We start from the raw sequence: 18,358 nt of genomic DNA on the forward strand, positions 1-18,358 counted from the left end.
GAGCTTTAATAACACTTCCGTCCTCTATGAGCCCTGTGCCACAATACAGTTGTACCAAACACAAAACGTGCCGACAGTTACTTGTAATTTCTAATGAGAACATTCGAACAGTCTCTTTATTTTTCAATTTTTTACAGTTTACTTCTAAGCCACATCTATCACAACAGTTGACGTACTACATTCACAAACCTTTTTAACTAATGTAAGTGAATACGAACCAGTAAATGCACACGTTGATGCAACCACACGCACATGAGTTTGGCCCACATTGTCTTTATATAATGTTTCAGTTTACCACCCAGTGTGCTCTAGAGGAGAGGCAGGATGAAAGCTTCTTGTAGCGACAGATATATGAGAGAGAACGGCAATGAGTGGGCTGCAAACCGTGACAGTTGGTCTGCCGCAAGTAGGGGTGTGCGAGAGAAAGAGTGAATAAGAGGAGGGGGTTATATGTAGGAGTACACCACAGCAAATATGGTATAAGACAACACGATGCAGCCGCAGCCCAGTTTTATTCAGCAGATGAGCGAATGAGCAAGGAAGCATGTCTCGTCCAGACACCCACACTGCCTGGGCTGGTGTCCGAGGAGATTAGCAATACATTGTTACGTCTTTCTCTCTTTCTTCCTCTGTGCGTTAGGTTGTTTTTAATATCTTGTGCCATTTCAGTATATGTCCATTCGTGAGGTATTAGTTTGGCCTGGTAAAATTCCATCATGCTAGTCATTCCAATGGGACGCCATTTTTATAAAGACACCAGGAAGCAGCTGCTGCAAAGTGTCATCCACATTTGTTTAATATACAAGGCTAGCGTGGTGCACCCGTTTGAGCAGGTATATTAACTCAAGGGTAAATCCTTAGGAACTCAGTATTGTTATAGAAAGGAAAAAAGTTTAACTCTGCTGTTGTTTTCAAAGCAGCTCTTGTTCACTGCACACATCAAGTACAACAGATCATTATGGACAGGCTCTCTCACACAACGATGTGAAATGTCTGTCACATGTATGGAGTCAAGTACATCTGTGTATGTCAGAGTAGCAGGTAGTGGTGATTTTCTCTGGGGGGGAAATTTCTCCATTTTCATAAAGTACTCCACTCATGTGCCTTATTTCCATACGACATTGTGAGCTGCTGTGATCAGAGCTGGTGAAGGTGGCATGGCACAAGTGGTTTTCCATACTGCGAGAATAGCATGGTGAAAATAAAATTAAATGTGGTAGTTTGTTGCTAAAACATGCTCAAGCTCTTGAATTATATAATTTCCTTGTTCAACTGTCAGGATCAGTGGTGTTTGGTCATTTAGAAGGATGTTTCATCCGCATGAATATAACAGGAATAGAGCCCAGGAGCTTGCTACTAATGAAATGTTAATCCCTTGAATTACACGGCTTTCTTGCTCATTTGACAGTGTTTGATGTTTAGCGTGAATACACACACGCACACACACACACACGCGCACAGGTTTTGTGATCCTTGATCATCCACTCAGAGTTGAATATTGTTCTAGTTTTCACACCTGATTCTAGCTGCTTTTTTTTTTCTTACCTGCCATCTGCATGGAACATGTTGCTATGGCATCCGTGAAAAGGCTGAGGTCTCACATTTTGTTCAAAGAAGGGATGTCAGTTTCGGTTATTACTGCTTTCGGAAGATTTCAATGCCATGGACAAGTTGGAAGATATTCAGGTTATATACTATCTGTTGTTATGGACCCCTATTCCATAGACTAATGGAGGTAACAGTTTTTGAAACTGGTCCAGTGTTGAACGAGAGCGCTGCAGCCAAGAGCCGCAAAACGGACTGCAATGTGATCCCTCAGGAAAAACCGCTTGTTTTTGTGACTGATTGGCTAGTGAGATGAGTAAGATACTTGGATACTACATCACTGTCGCCAAAGCCACCAGATTCCATTTATAGAAACAGTGATTTTATCATTCTTCATTCAGAATTGGCTGACGCAGAATAAAACTCACCAAAGCCTTCTCAGTTCATCTTTCTACTGTTCTAACAATCACCACTAACTCTGGTTTGGTCAAAATTATTGCTTAATTCACCAAATCAGGAGAGGAACGAGCCAGAGGGTGGACGTCAGAGAGGAAGCGGGGGGGGGAACTTTGTGTACAGCCAGAATATTTTCATATCTAACTGTGGAATTATTTTCATTGGACATTATGACCAGAGAGACTTGGATATGATGGACATGAACAGATTTTCCTGGTAAACAGTGGTTATCAGTTAATGGAAACCCTGCTCCCAGTCAGCACTGATGAAGTAACTGTGAAGGTGTGATGTAGCTTTCCTGTGTGAGAGCTGTCCAGCAGCTGGTGGTCAGAGTTAGCTTGTCTGTCCTGGCAAGCTTCCTTTTAGCTCGTCCTTGTGTTTTTCCATGCGTTTAATCACAGCAGCTCTCAGTAGTATTTCGTGCTCAAGGTACCAGACAAGTGCTTTCTCTCCTTTGCCCTCTTCCACACTGATTGGCAGGATGTGAGTCTCCATCATGCCAACTGGGTGATGGCCTCGGGCTAATGTGCGTCACACTGTGTGTGTATGCAAATTAACCTCTGGGCCGACATGCCTAACCGGTCAAAAATATTCTCATGCTTAAACGATTAACAGTTAACCCTAGTTCAAAGACAACTTGAGCTCTCTGTCCCATCTGCTTTTCAGTCTCTCAGAACATTTATTTCCATTCGACCCAGAGACTGAAACCATGTGTCTCCACAGGGGAGCTGACCACTTCCTTAGAGATATTTAGAAACTGAAACACGACATCATCTTTACAGACCAGAATGGAAAAAAATGAAAAAGCCAGCCTAACAGTGGGGCTGGTCTAAAGATAATTTTTAATTTGCTAAACAGCTAGGCTATTCTCACACGTAGTTCTGTTGCAGTTGGACATTGTCCATAATGGTAGAGAATCAGACTGTTGCCTGATTACATTAATAACCCTTTTATTAATACTATTTGATCGCTATCGGCCTGCTTAAATGGCTCAGCGCTGATGTAATTGCATTGAATATGACTTCTTGCCAGAAGACAAAAGCTGGACTCCATCATGGATTTTTAGAGTTGCTCTATTTTTAGTTTTGTTTTAGCTCTTTCCTCTGTTTCCCTGTACTGTAAGATCAAAGTTATCAAGTAACTTTGTCACTGAGCCAGATGTTGCATTCCATATAGGGCTGTCAGGCAGGCCAACTTCTAAGTCGGTATTGTTTGCGCAGTTTCATAAATGGTGTGTGAAGTATGCTCGAGACCAGCACAGTCTGTGGTGTCTACACATGTACGTATGTCTGCCTGTATGAGAGTGAGTGAGGCCATGAATGTGCGTAAACACTAGTGGTTCTGTTTTTCCTCATGGGGCTATTAAAATTGCCCTGAGCCATACCAGCGCTCACAGAACCAGGGGAAATAATGCTCTTTGATGTGAAGGCCTTCACATCAAGAGAGAATTGCTACTGGATTGTATTTTGATGGATTGACTATTATCCGTGGTACCTGTTATTTTCTCAGCCGGCAGTCTCTCCCTCTTCCTCCCTCCTTGGTGCTTGATTGCAAGGTCCTGAACTAAAGCTGAATTATTATGGAACGATGTTATTTGGTCACTGAAAAGACAAGGGAAATGTTTGCCTCCATATCAGCAAATTTATTGCAAGATATTTATGGAGAAGCTCCCTAACATAATTACCCAACACTTAAAAGTGTTATTATCACATGATAAATGTGTCTGTTTATCTCCCAAAATACAAAACCTTCCCACTGAGTAACAATTCTGGGAAAGCCACAGCAGCAACACCTAACGTGTGGAGTTATAGTTGGAGCTGTTACGGAGGCCCCTTTACAGGGTTCTTCCCAAAGATTGAAGCTATGATGCTACACCATTAAAAATAAACATTTGAAATATTTCTCACTCACTCTTCCAGCTTGATATGCATTTCCTCCCCTCACTGCCACTGAGTGGACAAACCGACAAACAGCTGTGTCACAGAGCCGGAGCAGAATCTGACTGATTAAAACGAGAAGTGTTAAAGCCTTAAGTCAGCTGATTGTGTTCAGGATTTATCATCTGGGAACAATAAATGCCGCTTTAAAATTTAGTGCCAGTCCATCTGGTCGATGTTGAGATATTTCACAGGAAGTGAAAACTTCAACCTGCTGGTGAGGCCAGCAGAAAAGTCAGGAGATCACCAAAGTCAGTACATTCATGAATGTCTGGACAAAACTTCATGTCAATACTTCCAGTAGTTGTTGAAATATTTTATTCTGGACCAAAGTGGCGGACTTATAGACCGACACTACCACCCATAGCATGGCTAAAAATGTAAAATAGCTGATTGGATAAGTTTTTACCACCTTACAATGACTCTCCTAAATCAGTACTGGTGCTCTCGTATGTAATCACAAGATATTATTAATGCTAGAGATGACAGTAATATTAGTGGCAGCACTGTCTCTTATTGGCATTGGGTCAGAAAATATCTCTGTTTAGACCATTTTTAACTCATAAAGGGTGAGTTCAACATTTTCTGAAATGTCCTTTTTTGCTTTCTTGCTGCATTGGATTGGATCATTCCCCTCTCTTTCACAAGTAAGCTAAATGCTGTATGATGCACTTACACACACACAGACTCCCTCTAATGCAGAATTTTCAGTCAGCCTGCAGTTTGTGGTTGTCAAGCTGTGCTTTGCGCGAAGAGCTGTGTTATTTGAGAGAGCTTGGGGAAGTGAGAGGACAGGAACCTCAGGAGCTTGTTCTGCTCCTCAGGCGCTGCAACACGGAAGGTCGCTTTCCTCATACTTTTCCCCTTTACAAGCACTCAGCAGGGGAAAAGCTTTAATGGCATCAGCTTGTGTTGCTGTAGCTGAGAAAAACACTTCATACGTGCAAAAAGTAGATCTCGTAGCTTGGTGTCTAAAAGGAATACCAAGAATGGAAGAGTACTTATTATTTAATGACTCAGCTCTGTGGTAAAAAGCACAATACGGAACTGAAATCCTCCATTCTTGAATAGATGAACCAGTGTCAATTAGTCAGGCTCCATTCACTGCTGATATCACGTTACAGTCATGTCATTAGCTACAGCTTTCCTTTTGTTCCTGGTAGCTTTAGAAAAACAGGCTTCCATTATTTTTTAATGTCCTCTGACTAGAAAAACACAAGTTATTTCCAGCTGATGAACAGTTTCTATTCTTGATCACCACTGACCATCTTGTTTTAATTTTCTAACTCCACTTCCTGGAATGTCAGTCAGCTTGTTAGTCAGCTGGTCGGCCTATAAAGCTTGTTGGTGTAGAAATGTCTCTACTTTCATTTTAAAAACGAGTAGTTACAAACTCTTGTGGCCTGAGACATAGAGGGATCCCCTCAGTTTTCATCTAACACCATCATTCAGTTAAATTTTTCAATTGCTCCAATACTTGGAGACCAAACACCTGAACTTCATGACATTCCCATTGGAGCTGCATCAATTAGTGGAGTGGAGTGCTCAAAACAAACCCAGACTCAGACATTGGGTTATTTTGTTTCAACTATAGTTGAAAGTGTTCTCCTCTTACCTTTTTATATTTTACACATTCCTATTTTAGATTTTGTTACATATTTTATTGAACATTTTCACAAAGGTTTTAAATGAAAGGAGAAAATTGTACCTAACTAGGTCAGACAACACTTCATACAAACTAGTTATTTTCTAGCATTACCCGTCCTTTGTATGCTAATGTTAGCATTTAGCTCAAAGTACTGCTGTGCCAAAGTACAGCCTCACAAAGCTGTTAGCGTAGCTGTAGACTCTTGTTTAACTTTATGAAACATCTTCTTTTTACAGATTTGACTCTGAGGTCTGAAAGGCCAAAATTACCCCGTGAGCCCAGAAGACGACGCGAAGGGTTTGTACAAAAAATATTGAAATCTGTGTTTTCATCTGTCTGCCTTGAAACTGTTAAGAACTGTGAGATCATCCTCTCTCCTTTTATCTGTGGAAGAAGTTGCTGTATGATGTCCAGTCTAAACATCATACTGTTGTTTGGTGGTCATTCTGCAGCGTGCACGAACCCTGTTGTTTTTGGTCAGTGTTGTTTCCCATGACTCTGAGATGAGCCAGAGGAAGCCCAATGTGATTTCCACACAGTTCCCAGGCCCCCAGATCCCTCCAAACACAGGCCATCACACATACACACTCACTCATAAATCAGGGGCAAATGTTTGTGGGTGTGAGTGGGTGTGTGTGTCTATGTGTGTAACTAACATTAAAAGAGATAAATGGCCTGAACATCCTTTGCTCTTTCATGCACACATGCTCCATCTAAGTTGTCAACCATAAACACACACACACACACACACACACACACACACACACACACACACACACACACACATGCACACACAGGCCTGCAGGGCTCTCAGACTACGGGACAGCTGCAGTTTGTCCAGTTAAGAGGCCCACTGTATAAAACAAGAGCCGTCTGCAAGTCTGACTCACATTCACTTCAGGTCACTTGCTGTCTCTGAACTTCTTTAGGAAGACATCCACTTAGAGTTTTGTGGAAACAGGGAGACTTCAATCAGTTTAATTCTGAAACAATGCGGGGTAATAATTAGGGTAAAAATTAATTGTTTACTTTCTTAGGTTGCTATTAGCCTCACCATTATCATTGCAGGTGATAGCAATTGTTATGGACAGAAAAAGGCACAAGAAGAACATGAAGTTCTTACTGAACTGAAGGGTATTCAAGTCTAGATTTGGAAGTTCACAGGATTTGATAGAGCTTAACTATAACTTTAAAGGAATAGTGTGAAATTGTGTAAAATAGCTTATTCGATTTCTTGCCTAGAGTTAGATGAAATCAATACACTTGCATGCTAAATGCTAAATATAAAGCTAAAGCCAACAAAAGCTTAACTTAGCTTAGCTGGGCACGCGGAAGCAGGGAAGAAACCGTTTGCCTTGTACTCTCCAAAGGCAGAAATATCTGCCCAGCACCTCTAAAGAGCACTGATTAACTCGTTTCAATCTTGACTCTCTTTTAAACCACAATTTGGCATTTGTGCAATTTCCACATTATTGAAACTCAAATAAATGGCATTGGCACATTAACTGATCCAATAGCTGCTGTAAAATTAGCCACAGAGGAAGTTTTAACCTCTGCAAAGTGTATGAAAATGTCATTCGAGTTTAACATACTCTGCTTTAATGTGTGTGTGTGTGTGTGTGTGTGTGTGTGTGTGTGTGTGTGTGTGTGTGTGTGTGTGTGTGTGTGTGTGTGTGTGTGTGTGTGTGAGACCAGGTATTTATCACGTTGTGGGGACAAAAATCTGTTTACACAGTCACATTGTGGGGACTGACCTCCCTTATGGGGACAAAATGCAGGTCCCCTTAATGTAAATCATTAAATTTTAGGGTGGAGACTGAGGATAGGGTTACGGGTTAGGTAAGGTTAGGTTAGGTACAGGGTTAGGAACAGGCAGATAGTGGTTATGGTTAGGGTTAGGGTAAGGCTCCAGGAAATGAATGTAAGTCTATATAATGTCCCCACAAGTGATATAAACACAACGTGTGTGTGTGTGTGTGTGTGTGTGTGTGTGTGTGTGTGTGTGTGTGTGTGTGTGTGTGTGTGTGTGTGTGTGTGTGTACAGCAGGCATTTTTTTTCTGCATATGAGACATTTAGGACCACATGTGGACTTGAAAATGTTGATTGAGGGCAGTTTGTTCAGCTAGACAAATCTCTTTAAGTTCAAATATTGCAATTATGATATGACTTGAGATAAATAAACAAATATTGAGGTGCACATATTAGCTGTACACGTCTTATGTCCTATGTCTTTCTGCTTCAACACTCCTAACATAGACCCAAACACTGAATTGCCCACGCTCACTCAATAAATAAATAATTTCAAACTTGCTTTTATAGAACAAATTGCACATGAGTACTGTGTTAGCTAACCTCGTAGTTGCTACCAGATTAACACCAATTAATCTGAGGGCTGCAAACGACTGGCTAGGGTCAATCCTTTTGATTCACCTGCCAAGAGGACTCATCCAATATATGTACTAACCAACCATATTTTGTAACATTCAAAATGTATGCATCTTAGGTATTTTATATATTACTATTTAATTATTAAAAAAGGCTTTGGTGAAACAACTTGACAATGATATTTCGTATGCATTGCATTACAGGCAGCCTTTTGCGATGTGTTTATCATGGATGTTCATCTCACCATGAGGATGAAAATACAATTTATTGGTCAGTACTGCTTGTGTGTGTGTGTGTGTGTGTGTGTGTGTGTGTGTGTGTGTGTGTGTGTGTGTGTGTGTGTGTGTGTGTGTGTGTGTGTGTGATAGAGAGCAACTGAGAAAGAGTATGAGAACTAAATATGGGTTTCTAGTGTTTGTTTTGTTTTGTTTGTTTTTGTTTTGTTTTGTCTGATGTTCATTAATCAACTGTAGCAGTGTGGTAGAACAATGTTGTTTATACTTAATTATCTCATGATTTACTCTATAAGATTATTTGAATGCTTATAAGACGCATGACCCCTCTCTTACTGCCTTGTTATTGTGTCGACATCTCCCTTAGGTCAGGCTAGACTTAACAAAGGTAATGTTTGGTCGGATTCCATCCTTTTCCTTTTGGCAGAGGTTCACAGCAGTTAAAGTGGCTGCTGTTGTTTTAGGCTTTAATGAGACGCTCTTGTGAAGTTTGTACGGTCTGTGTCTGTTGACATTGACCAAAATGTTTGGCACTTTTCAACTCTTTTCCTTGAAAAATGTCTACAAATGATCATATATGATCAAAATGGTTGCTGATTATTTTTCTGTCATTCAATTAATCAAGTAATCATTTCAACTCTACAGCCTATAATGTGATTATCAGGACATTCATCCAGTTGCACCGTCCAAACAAGTTAGAGCTACTTAATATTACATTCTTTCTGTTAAAAAGTTGGAAAAACAGTATGACTCACAGTGCTATGGCTGCTGCTGCAAGCTCGCTCCATGAATATAGTTGTGTCTGACAATTGATAGACAAGCTGCGTCTGTCCATCCCATCCATACCAGTTGATGGTCATCAGTATGCAGAGACATCGGCTTTATTCCTGCATGAATATTATTGATACACGTGTGGGAGTGTGTGTGTGTGTGTGTGTGTGCATGAGTGCATATGTATGCTGGGTCTGTATGTATTCATTGTGTGTGTGTGGAGTCTGTATGCATGTGTGAATCAGTGATAGTGAGTTTGAGGCCAGAGCATGACTCATAGGGGAGGTGGCGATGTTTTTCTTGCTCCTGACTCCCTGATAAGAGAGAGACTGAGACAGTGGGCTCTGGTTAATCCTCTCTCTGCATCGGGCCTACCGTCTGCCATAAAGAACAATGGATGAGACAGGCTGGTCATCCATCTTTTCTTCTGGCTTCTGTTTATAGCTCCTGAATCACTAAGGATGGAGTGGGTTGTGATGCTGTTGAGTAACTCTTGAGACACTTTGTAGATTGTATAACAAACCTTTTCCCTCCCAATTTCCTGTGTCTTCACAGCCCACCACCCCAGCTATAAACAGGATTAAATAATCATCTCTGTAAATAAATGATAATTGTAATGAAAATAAAATAATTATTCTTTTCAGCACTTTGGATTATGGGGAAAATGGACATATCAAAGGTTGCATCATATAGCACTGATTCCAAAGAAGTTGGGACACTGTGTCAAATGTAAATAAAAACAGAATGCAACCATTTGCAAATCCTTTTTCAACTTCCTGTTAAAAGTTTGGAAAAGAAAGAATGTTGTATAGTCGCGATTCTTGAAAGTAGCCACCTTGTGCATTGATGACAGCTTTGCACACTGTTGGCTTTCTCTCAACGAGCTTCATGAGGTCGTCAGCCGGAAAGCTTCTCCGACAGTCTTGGAGGACTTCACATATTTGCTGAGTACTTGTTGGCTGCTTTTAATTCACTCTGTGGTCTAACTCAACCCAAAACTTCTCAACTGGGTTCAGTTTGGGTGGAGGCCTGGTCATCTGATGTAGAACTCCACCACTCTCCTTCTTGGTGAAATAGCCCTTACATAGATTGTCCTGTTGAAAAAAAGTGATGGTCCCACAGAGCACAAACCAGATGGCACGTCTTTATAGGATGTTGTGGTAGCCTTGTTGGGGAAGTGTGCCTTGAATTTCGAATAAATCTCAATAGTGTCACCAGCAAAGCATCCCCACACCATCGCACCTCCTCCTTCATGCGTAATGGTGGGAACCACACATGCAGATACCATCAGTTCACCTTCTGGTCTAACGTCCATTCCTTGTGTTTCTTGGCCCCAACATTCTTGTCGGTTTACCTCAATTGCCATGAAGGCCTGACTGACACAGTTGGTCTCTGTAAAGCATTTGCTCTAATCTGAGATGCTGTTAAGTGGCGTTTTCTGAGGCTGGTAACTGTAATGAACCTGTCCTCTGCAGCAGAGGGAACTCGGGCTTCCTTTCCTGGGGCGGTCTTTGGGTGGTTCAGAACGAAAGGGTGAAAAGGAGGCCATTAGAATATTAGCTCTGTCATTGTGAACATGTTAGCATGCTGATTTAGCATGTAGCTCAAAGCACTGCTGTGTCTAAGTTTAGCCTCACAGAGTCAAGACATGGCTGTAGACTCTGTGGATGGTTGCCTTGTGACGCTGCTCTGATCACGTTAGGTCTGTTTGCAGCTTTAATCCTACTCTGTGTTGTGAAGGTTATATCCTTTTTGATGCTAAAAGTATTTTTTTCTGATAATCCCAATCCAAGCATATAACAGTAACAGTCCGAGAGTCACAGTGGCTGCTTTAGAAATATGTGGAGATTAGATACAGGATAGCTTTCAACGCAGCAGCCTGTCGTGGTACTCTTGGGGAGTACCTGCAAAATCTCTGCCATTAAACAATCATATTTCACTGGCATCATCTGTCAGAACACTTGACAAACCAAAAAATCTTTCATACATAATGTTGCAGTCATCACTTTCAGCATGAAAAATCTTCAATGTAACAGATTGTTTAGGCAGGAAGGTCAAACGTGGGTGATGGAAAATAAGTATGCAGTTAAGTGATGGAGAAGGATAATAGCCAGTGTATCTATATCAGGTCTTTCTAAACTGAAAAGATTTTTTATTTGTTGCCATCACCGTAATTAAGTTCAGCATTGACAAAGCAAGTTGTACAAGTTTTCACCAAGTAAACATGCCATTTCAGAATGAATAGAAACAAAAAGTAGCAGTAGTTTAATTACAAATTATCTCATAAACATGTGAATAGTCTATGATTTTTCTTCCTGCTGTAAATTATTTGTCTACTTAATTGATAACTGCTTGTCTTCATTCATTAGCAATTTTTGTCTTGTATTGATTTACATTATCATAACCTTTTATTACACAACCACATACGATGCCGTCATTCATTTTGGCAAGCCGTAGGGTACGTTGGATTAGCTTGCTCGGTGAGGTGAATTGGCCCGCCCACCTCATGTACAGAAGTTATATAACAAACAAGGAGATTTGTTTTAAACATTATTGTCTACTCATTTCAGTGAGCTGTGAATTAGCCTACTATACTGATATAAATGTAAATCTGTGGAAACAGCTGCTGTTTGTATAGCCTGTCTGACTACAGCTGTTGTAATATGAAGGAGTGTGTACCATTACAGGTAGTCTTTTGGTAGACTGTGTTGAACAGTGCAGCTTCTTCAGACAACATTTCCTACAGTATGTGAGTTTATGCATGGCTGCACACTTGCATGTTTGGTGGTGGGGGGTAGACGTGGATGTCCTTTTCCCCTCCCTCTCCTCTCAGGGCAGTGCATTGTTGTATTCATAACCATATGGTGTGTGGGAGATGAATCACTTCCCTGTCTGCCAGCCAGGTTTCTGCTGATTCCTGTATGTGTTGTAATTGGCAGTTACACAGAAAGGCAACACTTGCAATTGTGCAACACCACAGTCTCACCGTCATTGTAGGCACCATGTGCTGTCTGTGCCCTGTGTTGACAGAAATGCTCTATGTTCCCAACAGTTCCTCCGGAGGGTGGAGCAACAGTGCTTCAGACACCTGCGTCTGCACTTGTTGACTTTCACACCAAAATTTCACCAGTTACTTTGAGATGAAGAAAGGTTGTTAAAATAATGTGAACAACAGACATTGAAGTTGCTGAGTGGCTGACTCTCCTAACTGTCTGCACTGTGAGCAATGGAAATGGCCTGCTTTACAATGTGGGTTTCACACAGTTTAATGGCAAATCCATAATAGGTCTTGTATAGGTCAGTGATAGGTCTAGGCTAGTGATGCCCTATCCTTAACCCTAACCCACAACAACAGTAGAATACTGGAAACTGTCATTTGATGTGTATGTGCCGCTGTAGGTGTAGTGCTGCCAGAGCGCACCGAAACGACGTTCCAACAGTTTTTCCTTTGAGAGAGGAAGGACTAAGTTCTCAGTTCACGTTATCCGGTTGAAATTCATTCATACATTCATTCATCATCTTGAACATCCAGTCATCAGTAAAGTGTGCCTTGTAGCAGCATAGTTAATTAAATGATTTATGCCCCAGTCTATAGCTAGTTAACATTGACAAGTAAAGATGAAAAGGCAGCAGCAAAACATCTTTCATTCATCATTCACTCTTCTGCCGAGTTCTGTATTTGTGATGTATTTGCAAAGGAAAATTAAAATTAATAATGAAAATGAATAAGCTCCACCAGCTTGGGCTGCATCTCAATGCCTGCAGGAGACGACGGCCTGTTTAGCTACATTTCAAAGCCTATTAGATGACCTTGACTAATAGACTAATAGACAGGCTAATAGAATCACAGTAAACATAAAACATGCTGTTATGAATGTAGGCTATTAAAATGACCCCTTCTTAATGAGGGTATTGGCTGTGCTCTTTATCAGTACCAGTATAAAACAATGATCATATTCCTCTATACCTTCAGTCACACATTCACATATAATCTCTCATTCATCCTCTTTGTTTACAGGGGAGCTACCATAGTCTGTGAGCTGCCGAGTTGTCTTGGCAACAGTCAGGTACAGTGCTCTGCTCATCAGTTGTTCGGGCTCTGGTTCTAACTAACTAACTGTTGGGAGAATAAAGCACAGAAAATAAAACCACTGAGGCCTCTAACAATAAATCCTACACATAAAGACGTACCAGTGGAGTCATGCAAATGCGACTGACTGGACTGATACTTAATCCCTTCAACATGTTTTGACAGGTGTAATTTGACAACAGCGACATGTAAGTGGCAAGCTAGAGCCAACTCATCCCCGTTTGGAATACTAAGCTAGTGCAAATATCGCTAACATCTACACATCTGCAGTGCACTCCTGTTAATTTGCTGTAGGAAGTTTAGCCTGAAGGTGAGTTCAGACAGACAACATAACACATTTTCACTTCACAAATGCGATGTGACCGTTGCGTCATCCAAATGCACCAACTGTAACTTAGTGTGACTTCAACTTCACCCTGGCCTCAAAACTCAGACTCACCAGAAACTTCAGTTCTGTCTGTTATTTCCCTTCAGTCTTTTTCCTCTTAATGGCATCCAACTCTGTAAAAGAACACAGGATATGTGGGGTGCATTTGAGCACATACTTAAAAATTAGTATATCAGAGGCTTAAGCCACTAAGTTGGAGAGTGTGATATCTAAAAAAAATGTTTATCTCATCTAAAACCACTGAGATCATGCCTAAATCTCCAGTCACAATGGCTCCCTGCACAGGATGGTGCAGGTATGGTATCGTGAGAGCAAATGCTTTATTTATGCTGTTATGTGGGGCATGAAAATCCATCTTTATATATTAAACCTTTTATAACTCCACCCAGCAGCGGTATTCCCAAAATATTGCTTAAAATTGATTGAGATGAATAATGAAACACTAATGCCATCTATAATTAGCTGAGATTAGAGGGGAGCCAATCTGTGTGGGTGTTCGTATGCCTTCCGTGCTATCATTGATTTATTGGATAATACACTTAAACCGTGTTAAGAGTTTTGTGCCTTCCCTCCCTGACAACTTATTATCCAATGTATAATCTGTTATTATCTAATACCTCCAGCTTAGCTTCTGAGATTAACACGACAGTTCGCTGACACAGGTCCAACCTTTTGGTTTTAGGTCTCACTGCCCAGTAACAACTGTAGCTCCTCTCACTCACTTTTCCTTCATCTCTCAGTATTGCTTGGTGTGGCTTAATTTGCAATTTCAGGAATCTGTGTGAGTCTGTTGTTTCATGCCCTCATCTGATTTAAGAAACTTGCTGCAGACAATAATGGAGTTATTTAGAGTTTCTAACAGTGACACAGTGTGGGGAGTGTTTCCTTTTCCAAAGGAACAACTTCTAAAGGGTTTGCCTTGGAAAGAGAAGTTGTTTTCTCTTCCGCCCATGCTGTTGCTTCCTGAGTCTTCAGCAGGAAGGAATTCCCTCTAGTGCCGGTTACCCACCCTACATCCTAACACACACGCACACACGCGTGCCTCTACAGAAGTGCTGCTCAGTCTAAAAGTAGAGAAGGGCCCTTTGAAAATGTCTGATAAGGTTGTCTACTGTATCAAATCTTTGTTGTTGTTTTTTTAATTGAAAATCAGACTTTTTTGGTCTGCATTGGTAGGCAGGGGCCTGAAAAAGTGAAACATACAGTGCAGTGAACAAGTGTTACCTGTGAAAGCAATTGTTTGACTTCTCTTCAGCTGTTTATTTATCTCCTGCACCGACGAATACTTCCCCTTTATCACTCCCCAGTCCTTCACCATGATGACCAGTGTCTCTTTCCAATATCAAAAGGCAGCCCATGTAAAACACATGGTGCACGTTGTTTCACCCAAGCTTATGAAAGACTGTATTCTCCTTGAGGCATCGCCAGTCAGCCCACTAATCCCAAGACTCAGGCTTTAGTCTAAATAATTTATCCCTGAACCAAATTACTCACCTGATGGTCAGACTCTCATTTCAGTTTCTTATATCATCTGATCTCTTTGTGCTTTGCTGTTTTCTACCCTCATGGCTCCCCCGCTTGTCTCTGCTTTACTCCTCAGCAGGATCTTTACACTCATATTTGTCCTAGCTGCAGGCTTTATTAAATTACTTTCCCTGCACTCTGTCCATTCTCTCAGTCCAGTGTGGTATTTCAACATGTGTCTCTGTCCATGTGCCTTTCACTCAACCATACATACCCTTACTCACAGCAGTCCAGTGGGGGTGGTTTTCACTTGGCTGACCTCACCCCACCCTCCACACTACCCCACCCTAATCTGGGCCCCACTGCGCTCCATTCAACAGGCCAGCAGATGCTATTCAGATGAATGTAATCAGCCAAAAGCTGTTCATACTCACAGCTTGGGTGAGTGGAGGATGGGAAAAGGAGTTGGTTGGCCCTGAAATAGTTTTTCTTCCCACACTGCACACCCTCAGTCTTTGTCTGATACTCAGGCCCTGCCCCAGATTAACTTGACACAATGCACAGCACATCTTGGAAGTAGAGGTATGGTGACACTTTAACAGATGAGTATGTAAAAATGTTAAAATTCTTAATACAGAGAGTTGCTGTTAGTAAATGCACACATGCAACAAGATGCTCCAATTCAATACATCTTTTTTTTTAATCAAATAAAGGAATAAAAAATGGCAAAGACATATTTTACAAGTTTAAGTTACACAATTAATCAGAAGTCTGAGCAGTATCACAATATTTACTGTCACAATCATACATGCAGCTTGTTAATTGAATGCAGTTTTCTAGCTGCATGAAAAACACTTCTGACAGCCCTTCAGGTGATTTGATGTTGCACACTCTCATACGTAAACATGCTGTAGGTTTTTTCCAGGTGTACAAATGTCTTCGTTGCAGAAAGAGAAATGAATGACACGGTTTACCCATATGTTCTAGATAAAAATCATCTGATCAGCTTATTGTTTATTTTATTTTATGCACAGTGGTTGGCATAATAGTTATATTCAGATTGGAATATCTGTGGTAGAACTTAACCATCATTGTTAAAGGAACAGTTTAACATTTTGGGAAATAAGCTACTGCCTGCACCCCATTAGATTAGCTTTGCACAAAAGTAACAAGATGTGTCTGATTCTGAAGAGCTCACTAAATATAATATAACACTTTATATCTGGTTTGTTTAATCCAGACTAAAACTGCAGATTAAAAAAAGAGGTTTTGGTTTGTAAGGTTATGTGATAGACTATTTCTTGGGTCAAAGCAGTGACTGGACAGGACCGGAGTCCTGTCGTCACCATGATTTGCCTGGTTCATCCTGTATACCGTATAGCCTGAGCTTTAGAGGTCCTGGTAGGTGGATTTTGTTTCCTTTGGACAGAGCCGCACTAGCTTCCAGGCTTCTTACTAAGCTAAGCTAACCAGCTGCTGCCGTAGCATCAGATTTAGTATACAACTGTGAGAATGGTATCAATCTTATTTTGGCAAGAAAGCCAATAAGTGTATTTCTCAAAATGTCAAACTATTACTTCAATTGTGAATAATTTACTCACAGAGTCTTGCAGCCTCAAGTCCACTGGAGTAGAAGTCTTTTCTTGTGTGAAGACAGACGTTTCTGACATCTTTCTACCAGACGCTGTTACCTGAAAGAGACCAGGCTAATGTGCCTCATTAACTCTGACCGTGACAACAATATTTAGCCGTTTCTCTGCTACTGATACATAAAGTTGTACAGTAATCATACCCATATGCTCTATTGATTGTCACCGTAGTTGGTTTTCTTGTTATTGTTCTTGGTCGGCTCTTAATCATAGTGTTCTACTTGAAATCTGATCTTTTTGTAGGTGTGTTTGCTTCTTCAGCTTCTCTCACAGTATTGTTATATAAATGAATTAAAAACAAAATTGAAACTGGAGCTGCTGTATTCCCCACCTCCCTGAAGTAATGAAAGTTTTTTATTTTCTTATTCATTTCTTCTCCCTACTCCTTTGTACAGAAATAGTGATTTTATTAGTCATCTGTTGAATTAATCACTGGAGTCCTGAGGATTCATCTCCGAGTGACAACATAGAGGGGAGGTCTGTTTCTAATAACTAAAGTGGTGTTATTATTTGGTTGTGATGCAACCATAAGCTCTTCTACCTTTAAAGTAAAATCATGGCAAATATATGGACTTTTGTTACTAAAAAACCTTTATCTAATTGGTAAAAAATCAACTGAGAGAGTCCTTAAGAATCACCCCTTTCTATACATCATCACCGTCAAGAAGGTCATAGCAAAGAGCAGAACATGCTGCTTATTTTAGTTCAAGGAGTTGAAGCACGAGTTCAGAAGTGCAGTTTGTGTGGTGCACTTTCTGTTTTTCCTTGTATTTGCTTCTGAGAACTGAAGAAAAAAAAAAGAAAAACTTAGGAAACTTGAACCACTTTGCATCAGTTTCTAATTCCATTTCTCCCTTTACCTCCTTCACCTTTCCCGGGTGAGTCCGTCTGTGCAGCGCTGAGCTTGTCTTTAGCTACCTCCTCTGTATGTAAGGATCTGTGTGTGCATGTGTCTGTGTCAGATGGCCTATTGAAATCATTGCAGTGCGGTGTGCCTGTTACCACGGCAACGCAGGCTTCTCCGTCTCTCTCTCTCTTCTCCCTCTGTCTCTCTCACTGACTCCCCTCCCCTTTCATTTCCCCTCCACACCAGAGCGAGGTCATGTGACCACACTGACGTCAACCCGGAGAGGCAGACAGAGGAACGAATTAGTTTGTGGGCTTTTAACAAACCCCCTGCTCAGACTAGGAGACTCTGGGAGTCTGTCAGTCACCGTTAGCTTTGTCCCAGTCACTCAGTCCGTCTTCTCCTTCCCCCCTCTGCTGTTCTCTCCCCCTCCGTCTTGCTCTAATCTTTGATTCTTTCTGGTGCTCTTCTTTATCTTCGCCTGTTGCTTCTTCTGCTGCTACTGCTGCTGCTGCTGCTGCTGCTTCCACAAACTTAGTCTAGAGAGAAAGTGCTGGGTGATGGACTGCTGAACAGCTTGTACATTGCTACAAAGTGAGGTAAGCTTCCTGTGTTCTCTCTTTGTGTGTGTATTGTGTGCTTTAGCAGCTAGTGGTTGCTTCCAGAGGGGTGTGCAGCAAGTTGTAGCTGGGTAAGGGAGAGCTCTTGTACTTACATACACATACTAAGGAAGTTGTCTTTTAGATGAAATCAGACAAAGGGTGAATGAGTCTCTGTACATGTTGTAAACTCTTTTCGTCACCCTTTAATCGTTCAGCTCAAGTTAAAGAAGTGCACACATGCACTTGCATGTGCTGGCTGAAGGAGATCCCTGATCAGACTGTGATCTTGAAGACTACTTGCTTACTATCTCAGCAAACACAGCCGCATCTGTTTCACCCCTG

General features: G+C 41.2%; 1 protein-coding gene across 5 annotated transcripts in view; it reads left to right on the forward strand.

The window, feature by feature from the left end:
• ncalda (neurocalcin delta a) overlaps positions 1–18,358 on the forward strand; it is a 65,412-nt gene that overhangs the window by 10,226 nt on the left and 36,828 nt on the right. The window contains exons 3-4 of one of the 5 annotated variants that reach the window (XM_070965907.1): positions 5,823–5,883; positions 8,176–8,242. The gene's annotated coding sequence lies outside the window, so the exon portion shown is untranslated. Of the gene's footprint in view, positions 1–5,822; positions 5,884–8,175; positions 8,243–17,677; positions 18,014–18,358 lie in introns of those variants that run through there. The other 4 variants (XM_070965908.1, XM_070965906.1, XM_070965905.1 and 1 more) reach the window with 4 other exon arrangements.

Source organism: Chaetodon trifascialis, chromosome 7 (genome assembly GCF_039877785.1).
Source record: "Chaetodon trifascialis isolate fChaTrf1 chromosome 7, fChaTrf1.hap1, whole genome shotgun sequence".
NCBI classification, from domain to species: Eukaryota; Metazoa; Chordata; class Actinopteri; order Chaetodontiformes; family Chaetodontidae; genus Chaetodon; species Chaetodon trifascialis.